At 40.1% G+C, this 21,440-nt stretch overlaps 2 non-coding genes across 2 annotated transcripts; both read left to right on the forward strand.

The window, feature by feature from the left end:
- Positions 1 to 3,842: 3,842 nt before the first annotated feature.
- LOC148550421 (small nucleolar RNA R71) lies at positions 3,843 to 3,949 on the forward strand. Its single transcript, XR_015893151.1, has one exon. It is a non-coding gene; the product is annotated as a small nucleolar RNA R71 (small nucleolar RNA).
- Positions 3,950 to 12,721: 8,772 nt separating this feature from the next.
- LOC148550422 (small nucleolar RNA R71) lies at positions 12,722 to 12,829 on the forward strand. Its single transcript, XR_015892724.1, has one exon. It is a non-coding gene; the product is annotated as a small nucleolar RNA R71 (small nucleolar RNA).
- Positions 12,830 to 21,440: the final 8,611 nt, after the last annotated feature.

Below are 21,440 nucleotides of genomic sequence, written 5' to 3' on the forward strand. Positions count from 1 at the left end.
AACAAGGAATGAATCCACCTTAGTGATGGTGGCGTTTCCTCCTTGAGGAACCAATGATGTCCTTGAGCTCTTCTATGTCTCTTCTTTGTCTTTGTTGCTCCTCCCTCATTGCTTTTTGATCTTCTCTTATTTCATGAAGCATGATGGAGTGCTCTTGATGTTCCACCCTTAGTTGTCCCATGTTGGAACTTATTTCTTCTAGGGAGGTGTTGATGTTCTCCCCAAAAGTTATTTGGAGGAAAGTGCATTTGAGGCATCTCCGGGATCTCATGGTGATGAGCTCCATACGCCTCTTGAGCTCCATTAATGGGCTCTCTTGCTTGCTCCATCCTTTTCTTGGTGATGGGATTTCCTTCCTCAATGGAAGTGTCACCTTCTATGAAAGCTCCAGCTGAGTAACATAGATGGCAAATTAGATGAGGAAAAGCTAGCCTTGACCCAGGAGAGGGCTTGTCGGCTATTTTTTTAGAGTTCACTGGAGATGACTTCATGAACTTCTACTTCCTCTCCAATCATGATGCTATGAATCATGATGGCCCGATCCACAGTAACTTCAGATCGGTTGCTAGTGGGGATGATGGAGCATTGGATGAATTCCAACTATCCTCTAGCTATAGGCTTGAGGTCCAGTCTTCTTAGTTGAACTGGCTTGCCTTTGGAGTCAATCTTCCATTGAGCTTCTTCCACACATATGTCCACAAGGACTTGGTCCAACCTTTGATCAAAGTTGACCCTTCTAGTGTAGGGGCATGCGTTTTCTTCCATGTTTGGCAAGTTGAACGCCAACCTCACATTCTCCGGACTAAAATCTAAGTAATTCCCCCGAACCATTGTAACATAGTTCTTTGGATCCGGGTTCTTACTTTGATCATGGTTCTTGGTGATCCATGCATTGGCATAGAACTCTTGAACCATTAGGATGCCGACTTGTTGGATGGGGTTTGTTAGAACTTCCCAATCTCTTCTTTGAATCTCATGTCGGATCTCCGGATACTCATTTCTTTTGAGTTTGAAAGGGACCTCGGGGATCACCTTCTTCTTGGCCACAACATCATAGAAGTGGTCTTGATGGGCTTTGGAGATGAACCTTTCCATCTCCCATGACTCGGATGTGGAAGCTTTTGTCTTCCCTTTCCCTCTTCTAGAGGATTCTCCGGTCTTAGGTGCCATCAATGGTAATGGAAAAACAAAAAAGCTATGCTTTTACCACACCAAACTTAGAATATTGCTCGTCCTCGAGCAATAAACGAAAGAATAGAAGAAGAAGAAGAAGAAATGGAGGAGGTGGAGAAGGAGATGTGTGTTTCGGCCAAGAAGGGTATAGAGGGGTGTGTTGTGTGAAAATGAAGAGGAATGGAGAGCTTTATATAGGGAAGGGAGGGGGGGTAAGGTTTCGGCCATATGGGTGGGTTTGGGTGGGAAATTGGTTTTGAATTTCGAAGGTGGGTGGAGTTTATGAGGTAGGTTTATGGGGAAGAGTGGGTAGATGTGAGTGGTGAAGGGTTAATAGGGAAGAGGGATGGAGATGATAGGTGAAGGGTTTTGGGGAAGAGTGATTATAGGATTGTGTGAAAGAGGGGTGAGAAGAGAGTGAGTGGAGGTAGGTGGGGATCCTGTGGGGTCCACAGATCCTGAGATGATCCTGTGGGGTCCACAGATCCTGAGATGATCCTATGGGATCCACAGATCTTGAGATGATCCTGTGGAGTCCACAGATCTTGAGGTGTTCAAGGATTTACAACCTTGCACCAAATTGGGCATGTAAAATGCCTTTGCATCCAACTCTGGGCGTTCAGCGCCAAGTTGGTGCCTATTTTGGGCGTTCAACGCCCATTTGTAGTCCATTTCTGGCGTTGAACGCCAGAACCATGCTTGTTCTGGGCGTTCAGCGCCAGCTCTTCTCCAGGGTGCAATTCTGGCGTTCAGCGCCAGATTGGTGTCCATTTTGGGCGTTCAGCGCCCAGACACTACCCATTTTGGGCGTTCAGCGCCAGAACTATACTCTGTTCTGGCGTTGAACGCCAGACAGGTGCTTCCTCCTGGGTGTGATTTTTCTTCTGCTGTTTTTATTTTTTCTGTTTATTTTGTGACTCCACATGATCATGAACCTATAAAGACATATAACCAATAAAAATATAATTAGATAAACATTGGTTTGCCTCCCAACAAGCACTTCTTTAATGTCAATAGCTTGACAGTGGGCTCTCATGGAGCCTCACAGATGTTCAGAGCTTTGTTGAGACTCCCCAACACCAAACTTAGAGTTTGACTGTGGGGGCTCTAGCTGACTCTGTAGTGAGAGAAGCTTTTCATGCTTCCTCTCCATGGTTGCAGAGAGAGATCCTTGAGTTTTAAACACAAGGTTGTCCTTATTTAATTGAAGGACTAATTCACCTCTGTCAACATCAATCACAGCTCTTGCTGTGGCTAGGAAGGGTCTTCCAAGGATGATGGATTCATCCTCATCCTTCCCAGTGTCTAGGATTATGAAATCAGCAGGGATGTAAAGGCCTTCAACCTTTACTAACATGTCCTCTACTTGTCCATAAGCCTCTTTTCTTGAGCTGTCTGCCATCTCTAATGAGATTCTAGCAGCTTGCACCTCAAATATTCCCAGCTTCTCCATTACAGAGAGTGGCATGAGGTTTATCCCTGACCCAAGGTCACATAGAGCCTTCTCAAAGGTCATGGTGCCTATGGTACAAGGTATGGGGAACTTTCCTGGATCCTCTTTCTTCTGAGGTAGTCTCAGTAATTCCAATGCATTTAGTTCATCAGTGAACAGGGGAGGTTCATCTCCCCAAGTCATTTTACCAAATAAGTTGGCATTCAGCTTCATGATTGCACCAAGGAACTTGGCAACTTGCTCTTCAGTGACATCCTCATTCTCTTCAGAAGAGGAATACTCATCAGAGCTCATGAAGGGTGTAAGGAGATTCAAAGGAATCTCTATGGTCTCTAGATGAGCCTCAGAGTCCGTTGGTTCCTCAAAGGGAAACTCCTTATTGATCACTGGACGTCCCAGGAGGTCTTCCTCACTGGGATTCACGTCCTCTCCTTCCTCTCTAGGTTCGGCCGTGTTGACTATATCAATGGCCTTGCACTCTCCTTTTGGATTTTCTTCTGTATTGCTTGGGAGAGTACTAGGAGGGATTTCAGTGATCCTTTTACTCAGCTGGCCCACTTGTGCCTCCAAATTTCTGATGGAGGACCTTGTTTCATTCATGAAACTTAAAGTGGCCTTAGATAGATCAGAGACTAGATTTGATAAATTAAAAGTATTTTGTTCAGAGTTCTCTGTCTGTTGCTGAGTAGATGATGGAAAAGGTTTACTATTGTTAAACCTATTTCTTCCACCATTATTAAAGCCTTGTTGTGGCTTTTGTTGATCCTTCCATGAGAAATTTGGATGATTTCTCCATGATGAGTTATAGGTGTTTCCATAAGGTTCACCTAAATAATTTACCTCTGCTATTGCAGGGTTCTCAGGATCATAGGCCTCTTATTCAGAAGGCGCCTCTTGAGTACTGTTGGATGCAGCTTGCAATCCATTCAGACTCTGAGAAATCATATTGACCTGTTGGGTCAATAATTTGTTCTGAGCCAATATGGCATTCAGAGTATCAATCTCAAGAACTCCCTTCTTTTGAGGCGTCCCATTGCTTATAGGATTTCTCTCAGAAGTGTACATGAACTGGTTGTTAGCAACCATGTCAATAAGTTCTTGAGCTTCTGCAGGCGTTTTCTTTAGGTGTATGGATCCACCTGCAGAAGTATCTAATGACATTTTAGCTAAGTCAGACAAACCATCATAGAAGATATCCAGGATGGTCCATTCTGAAAGCATGTCAGTAGGACACTTTTTGGTCAGTCCTTTGTATCTCTCCCAAGCTTCATAGAGGGATTCACCTTCTTTCTGTCTGAAGGTCTGAACGTCCACTCTAATCTTACTAAGCTTTTGAGGAGGAAAGAACTTGGCTAGGAAAGCCTTGACCAGCTTATCCCATGAGTTCAGGCTATCCTTAGGTTGAGAATCCAACCAGAGTCTAGCTCTGTCTCTTACAGTAAAGGAAAAAGCATGAGCCTGTAGACTTCAGGATCTACTCCATTATTCTTTACAGTATCACATATCTGCAAGAATTCAGTTAAGAACTGAAAGGGATCTTCAGATGTAAGTCCATGAAACTTGCAATTTTGTTGCATTAGAGAAACTAGCTGAGGTTTCAGCTCAAAATTGTTTGCTCCAATGGTTGGGATGGAGATGCTTCTTCCATGTAAATTGGAATTTGGTGCAGTAAAGTCACCAAGCATTCTCCTTGCATTGTTGTTGGGTTCGGCTGCCATCTCCTTTACTTGTTCGAAATTTTCAATCAAGTTGTCTCTGGATTGTTGTAATTTAGCTTCTCTTAGTTTCCTCTTCAGAGTCCTTTCAGGTTCTGGATCAGCTTCAACAAGAATGCTTTTTTTCTTGTTCCTGCTCATAAGAAAGAGAAGAGAACAAGAAAAGAAGAGGAATCCTCTATGTCACAGTAAAGAGGTTCCTTATTGTTAGTAGAAGAAAAGAAGAAGAGAAAAATCTGAACTCAGAGAAAGAGAGAGGGTTCGGATTTTTGGTGGGTGAAGGAGAGATGTTAGTAGATGAATAAATAAACAGAAGGAGATGAGAGAGAAGAAGAATTTTTCGAAAATAATTTTTAAAAAAGAGTTAGTGATTTTCGAAAATAAAAATTAAAAAGTAAAATGATTTAGTTAATTAAAAAGAAATTTTTGAAAAAGGGGGAGATATTTTCGAAAATTAGAGAGAGAGAGTTAGTTAGGTAGTTTTGAAAAAGATAAGAAACAAACAAAAAGTTAGTTAGTTAGTTGAAACAAATTTTGAAAATCAATTTTGAAGAGATAAGAAGATAAGAGGTTAGAAAAGATATTTTGAAATCAAATTTTTGAGAGAGGTAAGATAAGAAGATATTTTTGAAAAGATATGATTGAAATTAGTTTTGAAAAAGATTTGATTTTTAAAATCACAATTAATGACTTGATTCACAAGAAATCATAAAATATGATTCTAGAACTTAAAGTTTGAATCTTTCTTAACAAGTAAGTAACAAACTTCAAAATTTTTTTGAATCAAAACATTAATTGTTAATATTATTTTCGAAAATTATGTGATAAAGATAAGAAAAAGATTTTTGAAAAATATTTTGAAAAAGATTTTTGAAATTTTCGAAAATAATGAAAAAGATATGATTTTTGAAAAAGATTTTGAAAAAGATAAGATTTTCAAATTGAAAATTTGATTTGACTCATAAGAAACAACTTGATTTTTAAAAAATTTTGAAAAAGTCAACTCAAATTTTCGAATTTGATGAGAGAAAAAGGGAAAGATATTTTTTTTTATTTTTGAAACTTTTATGAAAAACATGAAAATGATGCAATGCATGAAAATTTTTGGATCAAAACAATTAATGCATGCAAGAATGCTATGAATGTCAAGATGAACACCAAGAACACTTTGAAGATCATGATGAACATCAAGAACATATTTTTGAAAATCTTTTTATGCAAAGAAAACATGTAAGACACCAAACTTTAGAAATCTTTCATGTTTAGACTCTAACAAACGAAAAATGCATATGAAAAACAACAAAAGATGCAAAACAAGAAAAACATCAAGATCAAACAAGAAGACTTACCAAGAACAACTTGAAGATCATGAAGAACACTATGAATGCATGAATTTCGAAAAATGCAAGATGCATATGCAATTGACACCAAACTTATGATATGACTCAAGACTCAAACAAGAAACACAAAAAATATTTTTGATTTTTATGATTTTCTAATTTTTTTGGTATTTTTCAAAAATTATATGAAAAAGAAAAATAAGGATTCCAAAATTTTTAATATGAATTCCAAGAATCTTGCATTCTTAGTCTAAAGCTTCAGTCCAGGAATTAGACATGGCTCACTAGCCAGCCAAGCTTTCAATGAAAACTCCGGTCCAAAACACTAGACATGGCCAATGGCCAGCCAAGCTTTAGCATGTAACTCAGACATGACATGCCTGACATACCCTACAGTCGTATAACAGCTGATGGTTGGAAGCCTCAGTCCAAAAGAATTTAGACATGGCTTTACAGCCAGCCAGGCTTCACATGCTTCATGAAACACTAGAATTCATTCTTAAAAATTCTGAATCTAAAAAAAAAAATTTTTCGAAAACAGATGAGAAATTTTTGAAAGATTTTTGAAAAATTTTTGAAAAGAAAACGAAAAGAAAATTACCTAATCTGAGCAACAAGATGAGCCGTCAGTTGTCCAAACTCAAGCAATCCCCGGCAACGGCGCCAAAAACTTGGTAACGCGGAATCGTGATTACACTTTAATTATGTAAAATTCATTGCTCTTTCTTTCCCTGGCAATGGCGCCAAAAACATGATGCCAATACCATGGTTCACAACTCCGTGTAATTGACCAGCAAGTGCACTGGGTCGTCCAAGTAATACCTTACGTGAGTAAGGGTCGATCCCACGGAGATTGTTGGTATGAAGCAAGCTATGGTCACCTTGTAAATCTCAGTCAGGCAGATATAAATTGATAATGGAATTTTCGAATAATAATTAAATAAACATAAAATAAAGGATAGAAACACTTATGTAAATCGTTGGTGAAAGTTTCAGATAAGTGTATAGAGATGCTTTTGTCCCTCTGAATATCTGCTTTCCTGCTGTCTTCATCCAATCAGTCTTACTCCTTCCTATGGCAAGCTTTATGTAATGCATCACCATTGTCAATGGCTACTTTCGGTCTTCTCTCGGAAAAATGATCCAAATGCCCTGTCACGGCACGGCTAATCGTCTGTCGGTTCTCGATCATGCTGGAATAGGATTTACTATCCTTTTGCGTCTGTCACTACGCCCAGCAATCGTGAGTTTGAAGCTCGTCACAGTCATTCAATCATTGAATCCTACTCGGAATACCACAGACAAGGTTTAGACTTTCCGGATTCTCTTGAATGGCCATCCATTGGTTCTAACTTATACCACGAAGATCCTGATTAAGGGATCCAAGAGACACCCATTCAATCGAAGGTAGAACGGAAGTGGTTGTCAGGCACGCGTTCATGGGGAATGATGATGATTGTCACGTTCATCACATTCAGGTTGAAGTGCGAATGAATATCTTAGAAGCGGAATAAGTTGAATTGAATAGAAAAACAGTAGTACTTTGCATTAATCTTTGAGGAACAGCAGAGCTCCACACCTTAATCTATGGAGTGTAGAAACTCTACCGTTGAAAATACATAAGTAAAAGGTCCAGGCATGGCCGAGATGGCCAGCCCCCAAAATGTGATCTAGGATAGCATAAAACTGATCAAAGATGTCTAATACAATAGTAAAAGGTCCTATTTATACTAGACTAGCTACTAGGGTTTACATGAGTAAGTAATTGATGCATAAATCCACTTCTGGGGCCCACTTGGTGTGTGCTTGGGCTGAGCTTGAATGTTACACGTGCAGAGGCCATTTGTGGAGTTGAATGCCAGGTTTTGATCCATTTCTGGCGCTGAACTCTGGTTCTTGATCCATTTCTGGCGCTGGACGCCAGATTTGGGCAGAGAGCTGGCGTTGAACGCCAGTTTACGTCGTCTATCCTCGAGCAAAGTATGGACTATTATATATTGCTGGAAAGCCCTAGATTTCTAATTTCCAACGCAATTGGAAGCGCGCCATTTGGAGTTCTGTAGCTCCAGAAAATCCACTTTGAGTGCAGGGAGGTCAGAATCTAACAGCATCTGCAGTCCTTCTTCAACCTCTGAATCTGATTTCTGCTCAAGTCCCTCAATTTCAGCCAGAAAATACCTGAAATCATAAAAAAACACACAAACTCATAGTAAAGTCCAGAAATGTGAATTTAACATAAAAACTAATGAAAACGTCCTGAAAAAGTAACTAGATTCTACTAAAAACATACTATAAACAATGCCAAAAAGCGTATAATTTATCCGCTCATCAATGCCACAGACACATAACTGGGTGAACCTTTTCAGATTGTGACTCAGCTTTGCTAAAGTTCCCAATTAGAGGTGTCCAGGGTTCTTAAGCACACTCTTTTTTCTTTGGATCACGACTTTAACCGCTCAGTCTCAAGCTTTTCACTTGACACCTTTACGCCACAAGCACATGGTTAGGGACAACTTAGTTTAGCCACTTAGGCCAGGATTTGATTCCTTTAGGCCCTCCTATCCACTGATGCTCAAAGCCTTGGATCCTTTTTATTACCCTTGCCTTTTGGTTTTAAGGGCTATTGGCTTTTTCTGCTTGCTTTTTTTTCTGCAAGCTTTTGTATTCACTACTTTTTCTTGCTTCAAGAATCATTTTTATGATTTTTCAGATCATCAAATAACATTTCTCATTTTTCATCATTCTTCAAGAGCCAACATATTTAACATTCATGAACGACAAATTCAAAAGACATATGCACTGTTCAAGGATTCATTCAGAAAACAAAAAGTATTGTCACCACATCAAAATAATTAAACTAATTTCAAGGATGAGTTTGAAATCATGTACTTCTTGTTCTTTTGTAATTAAAACATTTTTCATTTAAGAAAGGTGATGGATTCATAGGACATTCATAACTTTAAGGCATAGTTACTAGACACTAATGATCATATAGTAAAGACACAAACATAAATAAAACATAAAGCATAGTAAATGAAAAACGGGTAAATAAGAACAAGGAGATTAAGGAACGGGTCCACCTTAGTGAGGGTGGCGTCTTCCTCTTCTTGAAGAGCCAATGGTGCTCTTAAGCTCCTCTATGTCTCTTCCTTGTCTTTATTGTTCCTCCCTCGTAGCTTTTTGATCTTCTCTAATCTCATGGAGGATGATGGAATGCTCTTGGTGCTCCATCCTTAGTTGTTCCATGTTGGAACTTAATTCTCCTAGGGAGGTGTTGATTTGCTCCCAATAGTTTTGTGGAGGGAAGTGCATCTCTTGAGGCATCTCAGGGATTTCTTGATGATGAGCTTCCTCATGCGTCTCTTGAACTCCATGAATAGGCTCTCTTGTTTGCTCCATCCTCTTCTTGGTGATGGGCTTATCCTCATAAATGAGGATATCTCCCTCTATGTCAATCCCAGCCGAATTGCAGAGGTGGCAAATGAGGTGAGAAAAGGCTAACCTTGCCAAAGTGGAAGGCTTGTCAGCCACCTTGTAGAGTTCTTGAGGTATAATCTCATGAACTTCAACTTCCTCCCCAATCATGATACTATGGATCATGATGGCCCGGTCTACAGTAACTTTAGACCGGTTGCTAGTAGGAATGATTGAGCGTTGAATGAACTCCAACCATCCTCTAGTTACAAGCTTTAGGTCCAGTCTTCTCAGTTGAACCGGTTTGCCTTTTGAGTCAATCTTCCATTGAGCTCCTTCCACACATATGTCCATGAGGACTTGGTCCAACCTTTGATCAAAGTTGACCCTTCTAGTGTAGGGGCGTGCGTTTTCCTCCATCATTGGCAAGTTGAATGCCAACCTTACACTTTTTGGACTGAAATCTAAGTATTTCCCCCGAACCAAGGTAAGCCAATTCTTGGGATTCAGGTTCATACTTTGATCATGGTTCCTAGTGATCCATGCGTTCGCATAGAACTCTTGAACCATTAGGATCCCGACTTGTTGAATGGGGTTGGTGAGGACTTCCCAACCTCTTCTTTGAATTTCAAGTCGGATCTCCGGATACTCATTCTTCTTGAGCTTGAAAGGAACCTCAGGGATCACTTTCTTCTTGGCCACAACTTCATAGAAGTGGTCTTGATGGACTTTTGAGATGAATCTCTCCATCTCCCATGACTCAGAGGTGGAAGCAATTGCCTTCCCTTTCCTCTTTCTTGAGGTTTCTCTGGCCTTAGGTGCCATCAATGGTTATGGAAAAACAAAAAAGCTATGCTTTTACCACACCAAACTTAGAATGTTTGCTCGTCCTCGAGCAAAAGAAGAGGAGAAATAGTAGAAGAAGAAGAAGAAGAATAGAGGAGAAGGAGAGATGGGTATATTCGGCCAAGGGGAAGAATAAAGGGTTGTGTTATGTAAAAATAAAGAAGTAGTGAGGGGTTTATATAGTGGAGGGGGGATTTTTTGGGTTCGGCCATTTAGGGTGGGTTTGGGTGGGAAAGTGTGGATGGATATGAGTGGTGAAGAGGTGATGGGGAAGAGAGATTGAGGTGATTGGTGAATAGGTGTTTGGGGAAGAGGGTTATTGGATTGTGTGAGGAAGAAGAGAGAAGGTGAGTTGAGGTAGGTGGGGATCCTGTGGGGTCCACAGATCCTGAGGTGATCCTATGGGGTCCAAAGATCCTGAGGTGATCCTGTGGGGTCCACAGATCTTGAGGTGTCAAGGAATTCACATCCCTGCACCTTTTAGGCATGTAAAACGCCCTATGTATGCAATCCTGGCGTTTAACACTAGACTGCTGGCCATTTCTGGCGTTAAACGCCACTTTCATGCCCATTTCTGGCGTTAAACGCCAGTTCCATGCTTGTTTTTGGCGTTTAACGCCAGCTTTCCTCACTGTGCAATCCTGGCATTTAAACGCCAGACTGCTGCTTGTTTCTGGCGTTTAACGCCAGTTTCATGCTCTGTTATGGCGTTAAACGCCAGTAAGCTCTTCCTCCAGGGTGAGCTGTTTTTCATTCTGTTTTTCATTCTGTTCTTCCTCCAGACTGGTGCCCATTTCTGGCATTAAACGCCCAAAATGGTGCTAGACTGGGCGTTTAATGCCCATTCTGCTAGCCTTACTGGCGTCTAAACGCCAGTAAGCTCTTCTTCCAGGGTGAGCTATTTTTCATTATGTTTTTCATTCTGTTTTTGATTTTTCAGTAATTTTTGTGACTTCACATGATCATCAACCTACAGAAAACATAAAATAGCAATGGAAAATAAATAAACATAAGTAAATAACATTGGGTTGCCTCCCAACAAGCGCTTCTTTAATGTCAATAGCTTGACGGTGAGCTCCCATGGAGCCTCACAGATGTTCAGAGCATTGTTGATACCTCCCAACACCAAACTTAGAGTTTGGATATGGGGGTACAACACCAAACTTAGAGTTTGGTTGTGGCCTCCCAACACCAAACTTAGAGTTTGACTGTGGGGGCTCTGGTTGACTCTACAGTGAGAGAAGCTTTTCATGCTTCCTCTCCATGGTTATAGAAGGAGATTCTTGAGTTTTAAACACAAGGTTGCCCTCATTCAGTTGAAGGATCAATTCTCCTCTGTCCACATCAATCACAGCTTTTGCTGTGGCTAGGAAGGGTCTTCCAAGGATGATAGATTCATCCTCATCCTTCCCAGTGTCTAGGATTATGAAATCAGCAGGGATGTAAAGGCCTTCAACCCTTACTAACACGTCCTCTACTTGTCCATAAGCCTCTTTTCTTGAGTTGTCTACCATCTCTAATGAGATTCTGGCAGCTTGCACCTCAAAGATCCCAAGTTTCTCCATTACAGAGAGTGACATTAAGTTTATGCTTGATCCCAGGTCACACAGAGCCTTCTTAAAGGTCATGGTGCCTATGTTACAGGGAATTAGGAATTTACTAGGATCTTGTTTCTTTTGAGGTAGAGTTTGCTAAACCAAGGCATTTAGTTCCTTGATAAGCAATGGAGGTTCATCCTCCCAAGTCTTATTACCAAACAATTTGGCATTCAGCTTCATGATTGCTCCTAAATATTGAACAACTTGCTCTTCAACAATGTCTTTATCTTCTTCAGAAGATGAATAGTCATCAGAGCTCATGAATGGTAAAAAGAGATTCAATGGAATCTCTATGGTCTCTAGATGAGCCTCAGATTCCTCTGGTTCCTCAAAGGGAAACTCCTTATTGGTCATTGAACGTCCCAGGAGGTCTTCCTCACTAGGATTCACGTCCTCCTCCTCCTCTATGGGTTCGGCCACACTAAGCAAAGTTATGGCCTTGCACTCTCCTTTTGGATTTTCTTCTGTATTGCTTGGGAGAGTACTAGGAGGAGTTTCAATGACTCTTTTACTCAGTTGGCCCACTTGTGCCTCCAAGTTTCTAATGGAGGACCTTGTTTCATTCATGAAACTCAAAGTGGCCTTAGATAGATCAAAGACTAAATTGGCTAAGCCAGATGGATTCTGCTCAGACTTCTCTGTCTGTTGCTGAGTGGATGATGGAAAAGGCTTGTTATTGCTAAATCTGTTTCTTCCACCATTGTTAAAGCCTTGTTAAGGCTTTTGTTGATCCTTCAATGAGAAATTTGGATGATTTCTCCATGAGGGATTATAGGTGTTTCCATAGGTTTCACCCATGTAATTCACCTCTGCTATTACAGGATTCTCAGGATCATAAGCCTCTTCTTTAGAAGATGCCTCTTGAGTACTGTTGGTTGCAGCTTGCAATCCATTCAGACTCTGAGAAATCATATTGACTTGCTGAGTCAATAATTTGTTCTGAGCTAATATGGCATTCAGAGCATCAATTTCAAGAACTCCCTTCCTCTAAGGCGTCCCATTATTCACAGGATTCCTTTCAGAAGTGTACATAAAATGGTTATTTGCAACCATGTCTATGAGTTCCTGAGCTTCTGCAGGTATTTTCTTTAGGTGAATGGATCCACCTACAGAAGTGTCCAATGACATCTTAGCTAATTCAGACAGACCATCATAGAATATATCCAGGATGGTCCATTCTGAAAGCATGTCAGAAGGACACTTTTTGGTCAGTTCCTTGTATCTCTCCCAAGCTTCATAGAGGGATTCACCTTCTTTTTGTCTGAAGGTTTGAACATCCACTCTAAGCTTACTAAGCTTTTGAGGAGGAAAGAACTTGGCTAAGAAAGTCGTGACCAGCTTATCCCAAGAGTTCAGGCTATCCTTAGGTTGAGAATCCAACCATATTTTAGCTCTGTCTCTTACAGCAAATGGGAAAAGCATAAGCCTGTAGACCTCGGGATCAACCCCATTGGTCTTAACAGTATCACAAATCTGCAAGAATTCAGTTAAGAACTGAAAAGGATCTTCTGATGGAAGTCCATGAAACTTGCAGTTCTGTTGCATCAGAAAAACTAATTGAGATTTAAGCTCAAAATTGTTTACTCCAATGGTAGGGATTGAGATGCTTCTTCCATGTAAATTGGAATTTGGTGCAGTGAAGTCACCAAGCATCTTCCTTACATTGTTATTATTTTCGGCTGCCATCTCCTTTTTCTTTTCGAAAATTTCTGTAAGGTTGTCTCTGGATTGTTGTATTTTAGCTTCTCTTAGTTTCCTCTTTAGAGTCCTTTCAGGTTCAGGATCTGCTTCAACAAGAATGTTCTTGTCCTTGCTCCTGCTCATATGAAAAAGAAAAGAACACAAAAGAAAATATGAAATCCTCTATATCACAGTATAGAGATTCCTTATGCAAGTATAAGAAGAAAAGAATATAAGAAGGAGAAGAGAAGAACTCGAACACAGAGAGGAAGATGGTGTTCGAATTTTTGGGTGGAAGAGAAGTGTTAATAGATGAATAAATAAATAGAAGGAGATGAGGAAGAGAAGAATTCGAAAATTCAATAAAAATAAAAATTAAAGTTAAAATTCGAAAATAAAAATTGAAACTAAATTAAATTAAAATTTAAAACAATTAGTTAATTAGAATTGAATTTTGAAAAAGAGGGAAGGGATTTTCGAAAATTAGAAAGAAAAAATTAGTTAGGTAGTTTTGAAAAAGATAAGAATTAAACAAAAAGATAAGATGAATTTAAAAAGATTTGAAAATCAATTTTGAAAAGATAGGAAGTTAGAAAAGATTTTGAAATTGAATTTGAAAAAGATGTGATTGAAATTTATTTTGAAAAAGATTTGAAAAAGAATTTTGAAAAGATTTGATTTTGAAAATTAAAGTTGATTACTTGACTAGCAAGAAACAAAAAGATATGATTTTGAAAATTAAAGATTGAATCTTTCTTACTAGGCAAGTAACAAACTTAATATTTTTGAATCAATCACATTAATTGTTAGCATTAAAAAGATTTTGAAAATAAATTTTGAAATTTTCAAAATTAAGAAAGGAAATAATGAAAAAGATTTGATTTTTGAAAAAGGTTTAGAAAAGATAGAATTTTTAAATTGAAAATTTGATTTGACTCATAAGAAACAACTAGATTTTAAAAATTTTTTAAAAAGTCAACTCAAATTTTTGAAAATTATGAGATAAAAAAGGGAAAGATATATATAATTTTTTTTTATTTTTGAATTTTTAATGAAGAAAGAGAAAAACAATAAAAAGACTCAAACATGAAAATTATGAATCAAAATACAAGATGCATGCAAGAACACTATGAATGTCAAGATGAACACCAAGAACACTTTGAAGATCAAGATGAACATCAAGACTTATTTTTGAAAATTTTCAAAAAAAGAAAAACATGCAAGACACCAAACTTAGAAATTTTCAAACTTTAGACACTAACAAATTAAAAATGCATATGAAAAACAACAAAAGACACAAATCATAAAAATGCAAAGATCAAACAAAGAAGAACATCAAGAACAACTTGAAGATCATGAAGAACACCATGCATGTATTTTTCGAAAATTTAAAGCAAAACTAAAAAGATGCAATAGACACCAAACTTAAAAATTGACACTAGACTTAAACAAGAAACATCAAATTTTTTGTTTTTATGATTTTATTAAAATTTTTTTTTGATTTTTCGAAAATTACTTTGTGAAAAACGAAAAAGAATTTTTTTTTGTATTTTTCAAAAATAAGAAATAAAAAGCTTAAAAATAAAATAAAATTACCTAATCTGAGCAACAAGATAAACCGTCAGTTGTCCAAACTCGAACAATCCCCGGCAACGGCGCCAAAAACTTGGTGCGCAGAAATCGTGACGGTCCATCTTCTTTGGTAATGGTGCTGAAAACTCAATACGCACGTTTATAATCTTAATTCTTTGTCACAATTTCGCACAACTAACCAGCAAGTGCACTGGGTCGTCCAAGTAATAAACCTTACGTGAGTAAGGGTCGATCCCACGGAGATTGTCGGTATGAAGCAAGCTATGGTCATCTTGTAAATCTCAGTCAGGCGGATTCAAATGGTTATGGAGATTTAATAATTAAAATATAAATAAAACGTAAAATAAAGATAGAGATACTTATGTAATTCATTGGTGAGAATTTCAGATAAGCGTATGGAGATGCTTTGTCCTTTCTGTCTCTCTGCTTTCCTACTGTCTTCATCCAATCCTTCTTACTCCTTTCCATGGCAAGCTGTATGTCGGGCATCACCGTTGTTAATGGCTACATCCCGTCCTCTCAGTGAAAATGGTCCAAATGCTCTGTCACAGCACGGCTAATCATCTGTCGGTTCTGGATCATACCGGAATAGGATTTACTATCCTTTTGCGTCTGTCACTACGCCCAGTACTTGCGAGTTTGAAGCTCATCACAACCATCCCTTCCCAGATCCTACTCGGAATACCACAGACAAGGTTTAGACTTTCTGGATCTCGGGAATGGCCATCCATGGGTTCTAACTTATACCACGAAGACTCTGATCTCACGATCAGGAGGCTAAGAGATACTCATTCAAGCCTTGTTTGCATGTAGAACGGAAGTGGTTGTCAGGCACGCGTTCATAGGTGAGAATGGTGATGAGCATCACATAATCATCACATTCATCATGTTCTTGGGTGCGAATGAGTATCTTAGAATAGGAATAAGCTGAATTGAATAGAAAATAGTAGTAATTGCATTAATACTCGAGGTACAGCAGAGCTCCACACCTTAATCTAAGGAGTGTAGAAACTCTACCGTTGAAAATACGTAAGAACAAGGTCCAGGCATGGCTGAGAGGCCAGTCCCTAGACGTGATCAATATGATCTAAAGATAAACACAGAATGCATAAGATGTAAATACAATAGTAAAAAGTTCTATTTATACTAAACTAGTTACTAGGGTTTACAGAAATGAGTAAATGATGTAGAAATCCACTTCCGGGGCCCACTTGGTGTGTGCTTGGGCTGAGCATGAGCTTTAAACATGTAGAGACTTTTCTTGGAGTTAAACGCCAGCTTTGGTGCTAGTTTGGGCGTTTAACTCCACTTTGCAACGTGTTTTTGGCGTTTGACTCCATAATTGGGTAGAGAGCTGACGTTCAACGCCAGTTCGCATCGTCTAAACTCGAGCAAAGTATGAACTATTATATATTGCTGGAAAGCCCTGGATGTCTAATTTTCAACGCAATTAAGAGCGCGCCATTTGGAGTTCTGTAGCTCCAGAAAATCCATTTCGAGTGCAGGGAGGTCAGAATCCAACAGCATCAGCAGTCCTTTGTCAGCCTCTGAATCAGATTTTTGCTCAGGTCCCTCAATTTCAGCCAGAAAATACCTGAAATCATAGAAAAACACACAAACTCATAGTAAAGTCTAGAAATGTGATTTTTAATTAAAAACTAATAAAAATATAATAAAAACTAACTAAAACATACTAAAAACATACTAAAAACAATGCCAAAAAGCGTATAAATTATCCGCTCATCACGCATGCGTGGATGACCAAATGGTGAACGTGACGCGTACGCGTCAGGGACGCGTACGCGTGGGTGAATTTGTGCTTCTAACACGATACCAGTGCCAAGCCATCACAACTCTCTGCCAAAACACATAATTACGCCGAATTTCAGAATCACGCGCATACGTCAGGGACGCTTACGCGTGGTCTGGCAGAACCGCAAGCAACGCACACGCGTCAGGGACGCTTGCGCATCGTCCACCATTTTTTTTAATGCAAAATGCAGAATGCAGAATGCAGATGACTATGCAAAAATTATGAATGAATGCTGATAAAAACAAAATAAAATAAAGCTAAGAATGAAAAGGAACGATCATACCATGGTGGGTTATCTCCCACCTAGCACTTTTAGTTAAAATCCTTAAGTTGGACGTTTGGTGAGACCCTTGTCATGGTGGCTTGTGCTTGAACTCATCCAGGAATCCCACCAATGTTTGTAATTCCAATAGCCTCCGGGGTCCCAAATTAGGCACATAAAGCCTTTAAGCAAGTTAAAGCAAGTGACAAGGCCCCAAGAGTGTTGATTGTGGGAATGAATTCCGGGGTCCCAAACCTTGCTTTTACACCCATCTTCTTGTTGATCATCATTTTTCCACTTGGGTGGTGAGTAATCGAAATTCTCACTGAGGCATCCAAACAACCTCCTAGACCCATTCAATTGAGACTTATACCAATCCTTGCACTTCAACTTGGAGCGTGCAACCATATTGAACCTTGCAGGAAAACTCCTACCAGTACCCATCTCCCTCTTACTCTTAATGCCACAAAGAGCTCTAAGTTGATCATCTGTCTCAAGTAAACCATATTCAAGTTGGAAAGTAAAGGTCCAGGATAAGAATTTTACCCACTTGAATGTTGTATTGGATGGTAATGGCTTTGGGAGAGGTGTTTCCAATGATCTTGCAAGTTCCACTCCCTTGTGCTCTTCTTTGAATTCTTCCACCTCCTTGCAAGCCTCTTTAACTTCAACCTTTTCCTCTTGGTAGTTTTCTTCCAATTCAATATCTGCTTCATTGCTTACCAAGGGCATGGGAGGTTGTGTCTTTTCTTCTTTAATCTCCATTTCTTGATCAACCTCTTCAAAGACTTCAACCATGATATGCCTTGGAGGTTGTACACCCTCCTCAACATCAACATCAGATATCTTGGAAGGAGGCTCTATAACTGGACTTTCCCATGGAGGTTCCGCATCTCTCAAGTCTTCAACCACTTCCTCTTCTGTGATAAACTCAGCTTTCTCCACTTGTTCTAAGACAAAATCAGACTTCTCCTTGATGTCTTCCTTCACTAATTCTTCAACCACTCCTTCGCCTTCAAGGATATCTACTACGTCCACCTTTAGGGCCTCCTCTAGCTTCTTATGAAGTATGAATTCGTGAAGACGATCCCTTCTCTCTTGTTCCGGGTCAGTAGCATCATTGGGATCATGTTGCTCTTGGATTGATGGATATAGGTATTCTTGCACGGAGGGTGGTGGTGCACTAAAGCTTGAAGGTTGAATATTGGAGGTAGAGGGTTGGTCCTTACGGGATATAAGATATTAGAGTTTAGAGGTGAGACCAATGAGAGTAGAGATAAGTGTGTTGTTATCCAATGGAGGTTGCGGTGGATAGAAGGGTTCATTTGTTGGGAGAAAGTGCTCATAATATGGAGGTGGTTCTTCTTGATAAGGATATGGAGATGGGGTATATGGAAGTGGTGGTTCTTGGGAGTAATTGGGTAGAAATTGGAGTGGATCTATGTATGGCTCATAGGATGGTCGATATAGTGGATAAGGGTTAGGCTCAGATGAGGGTGTTCGGTAGTAGGAGGCTTGTGAGTGTGGTGGTTCAGAGTTATGTTGAGGAGGCGGTTCATAAGTATATGGTGGGGCTTGTTGGTAACTACAAGGGGGTCCACCATATTCATCATCTTGGTATGCTTCATAGAATGGTTGTTGGTTATAGCGCATTGGAGGGGGTTGTTGCCAAGAGGGTTGATCAAATCCTTGTGGCTCCTCCCATCTTTGATTGTCCCAACCTTGATGCATGTTCTCATTATAGCTTCTGTTCCGAGGGTTACCTGAAACTGGAGGTCGATCTCGGAGGAGATCTTCTGTACTGGTCGGAGATGACGTGTCCGGCTGGCTGGTGGCGGCCGGAGCTGTTGTGTCCGACTTGTTGGACTTGCTGCACTGCTGATCCTTGACCACCGGAGGGTGGGGGGTACCTGCAAGAGACTCTGATGCTTAAGTTAGCACAGGTATTAAGCAGGTTTTATGTAGAATTAGAGTATGAGTTATACATGGGTGCTCCAGTGTATTTATAATGGTGAGATGTGACCTTTTGGATAAGATAAGTTAGTTATCTTATCTTATCTTTATCTTTTGAGTTGGGGTCAGCGTATCTTCAATGGAACCGCCCTTCTCTCTGTAGGCTTGGGCTGCCTTTGGATTTGGGTTGTGTTCCTTCGTTTGGGCCCTTTACTGGGCTTTCCTGTCGATTTGGCCGAGTTCTTCGTAAAGAAGTCGGTCCGCTTGACCTGAACAGGTCGGTCGTTTTGCTACTGAACATCCCGGTTCGGACAGCTCGACCCAAGGTATGAACAGTGCCCCTGCTTGAGCTCGGTCTTCTTTCTGAGGTCGAGTTCTTGACTTCGGTCCTTCTTTAGTGAAGCCGAACTCAAGCATCTTGTCGGTTTCTTTGTAGGAGTTTTTGAATGTAGAACGTTTTCCTCTAAAAGCGCGCGCTTTTATATCGGCGCTTTAGGAACGTGCAGGGGTTTAATGCTTTCATTAATTTTATCATTAATTGCCCCGTTTCCCTTTTGGCTCTTTATTTTGAAAAAACACAGAGATAGTTTCTCTCCTTCGCCCTTTTCGTAACTTCTTTCCCATTTTCTTCCTTTATTCTCTCACTTTTAGCTTTTCTCTATGTTGCGGCATTGTTTAATTTTTTCTGAAGCCTCCGCCTGAAGTTTTGCAGTTTCGCGTTTCTTCCTGCGATGTTGCTTTTGCTCGTGCCCTTTCTTTTACTGGTGAGAGAGCGATTTCAGATTTCGCCTTCCATCTTCAATTCTCTTGAAGCTTGCTATTTTTCCAGGTTGGTACTATTTTGCTTCTTTCGTGGTTTCGTCTTTAGATTTTTGGTGAAGCTCTGATTTTGCATGTTTGAAAGTTTGAATCTTTTCGTGATCTTGCATTTGCTTGTCACTGTAAATGTGTTTTTCCTGGCTTTCCTTTGTGTACTCTTTTTGGCATTTCCCTCGAGGCTTTCTGTAGTTTTGTGGTTATTTGTTGTTACTGTTCTGATATCGCTATCCGCATCTGTTCCTTGCTTTATTTGACGGTTGCTTTGCCTGACTCTGAAAAAGTTCGCACCTTTGATGGTTTCTTCTTGGCGTACTTGATTTTGGGAATGTTTTTGCTGATAGATTTTGATGATTTTTTCTTTTGACACTACTTGCTGTTTAAAGTCATTTTCTTGTTTGAAAGATGCTGGGGTGGGAGCTGTAAATTCTCTTGCTTTGTTACTGCCTCCAAAGGATGCCCCAAGATTTTGGTTTGAGTCTTGGGGTTTTCCTTTTCTGTGTGTTCACCTGCATCGTATTGAGTTGTTTTCTCCCTTGTCCGAGATGTTTTCGTAATCCCATCTTCTTTTCTTACTTGTAGGATTAGTTGGCCTCATGTCTTCTCGCAATAACATTGTAGAGATGTCTTCCAAAGTTCCCGAAGGGATGTCCGATTGGCTGGACTCCCTTGTTTTGTTGTGTGTTTCTATTGTGGATGCTGAATTTTGCACAGAGCTGAGGAAGCGCCACAGGATTTGTAATAACAGTGCCCGTGAGGGTGATTATGAACTTGTTGCTCCTGATTCCGATGAGAGAGTTTGTTTTCCGACTTCCGTCGAGGGGGAACGTCCCTCTTTCTATGCTTATGAATACTTTTTCAGCCAAGTAAACGTTACTTTCCCTTTTACTGCTTTTGAAACTGACTTGTTGTGGTCCTGCAATATTGCTCCGTCCCAGCTTCATCCCAACTCCTGGGGTTTTATCAAAATATTTCAGCTTCTGTGTCAGAAGTTGGGCATAACCCCTTCTGAAACTCTTTTCCTTTATCTTTTTGTCTCGGCCAAGCCTGGAGGTTCCTCCAAAAAGAAAGCTTCCTGGGTTTCTTTCAGGTCGGCCCAGGGGCATAAAGTTTTTGCCATGTATGATGAGTCGTTTAAAGATTTTAAGAACTATTTCTTTCGAGTCCGTGCCATTGAGGGGGTTTGCCCCTTTTTTCTTGATGAAAATGATGAGCCTGCTTTTCCTCTGGAGTGGCAAAAGAATATAAGAGTGCCACGTTACACGTGGGAAATGCTTAGTGAGGTTGAGCGGGCCTTTGTAGTTGTTCTTGAGGATTTGTGGGGGAAGCCTCCCCATCTGGACACGAAGAAATTTTGGGTGATCCATCTTTGGTTCAAGCTGCTTTGGATACTGTTCCGATTTGTTTTTATACGCGTTCCCGAGCTTTGTTTTTCCTGCGTTGTGACTTGTTTTTGATTTTTTGTGTTTTTCAGAGATGTCGAAGAATAATGATTCTATGAGGGCCTATAAGAAGGCGTTGAAGGCGACCGCTGCTTTGAACCTCTCGGCCAAGGCGGCCGGAGAGGGATCTTCTCAGCCTCTAGTTAAACCTCCTATTTCGAGTTCTCCCGGGCCGAGGAAAGCGATTCCTACTCCTCGGGTCCGTCTGGTCGATCCTTCTTCTGTTGCGGCTTTGGGTGCCCCTCCTAGTAAAAAGCAAAAAACAATTGAGACTTTCAATCTTGATGCTCCTGACTTTGATGCGGTTGAGTTTGTAGATCAACAAATCGGCCCTTATGGTGC

Source organism: Arachis ipaensis, chromosome B7 (assembly GCF_059453495.1).
Source record: "Arachis ipaensis isolate K30076 ecotype BB chromosome B7, ASM5945349v1, whole genome shotgun sequence".
In the NCBI taxonomy this organism is placed as follows: domain Eukaryota; kingdom Viridiplantae; phylum Streptophyta; class Magnoliopsida; order Fabales; family Fabaceae; genus Arachis; species Arachis ipaensis.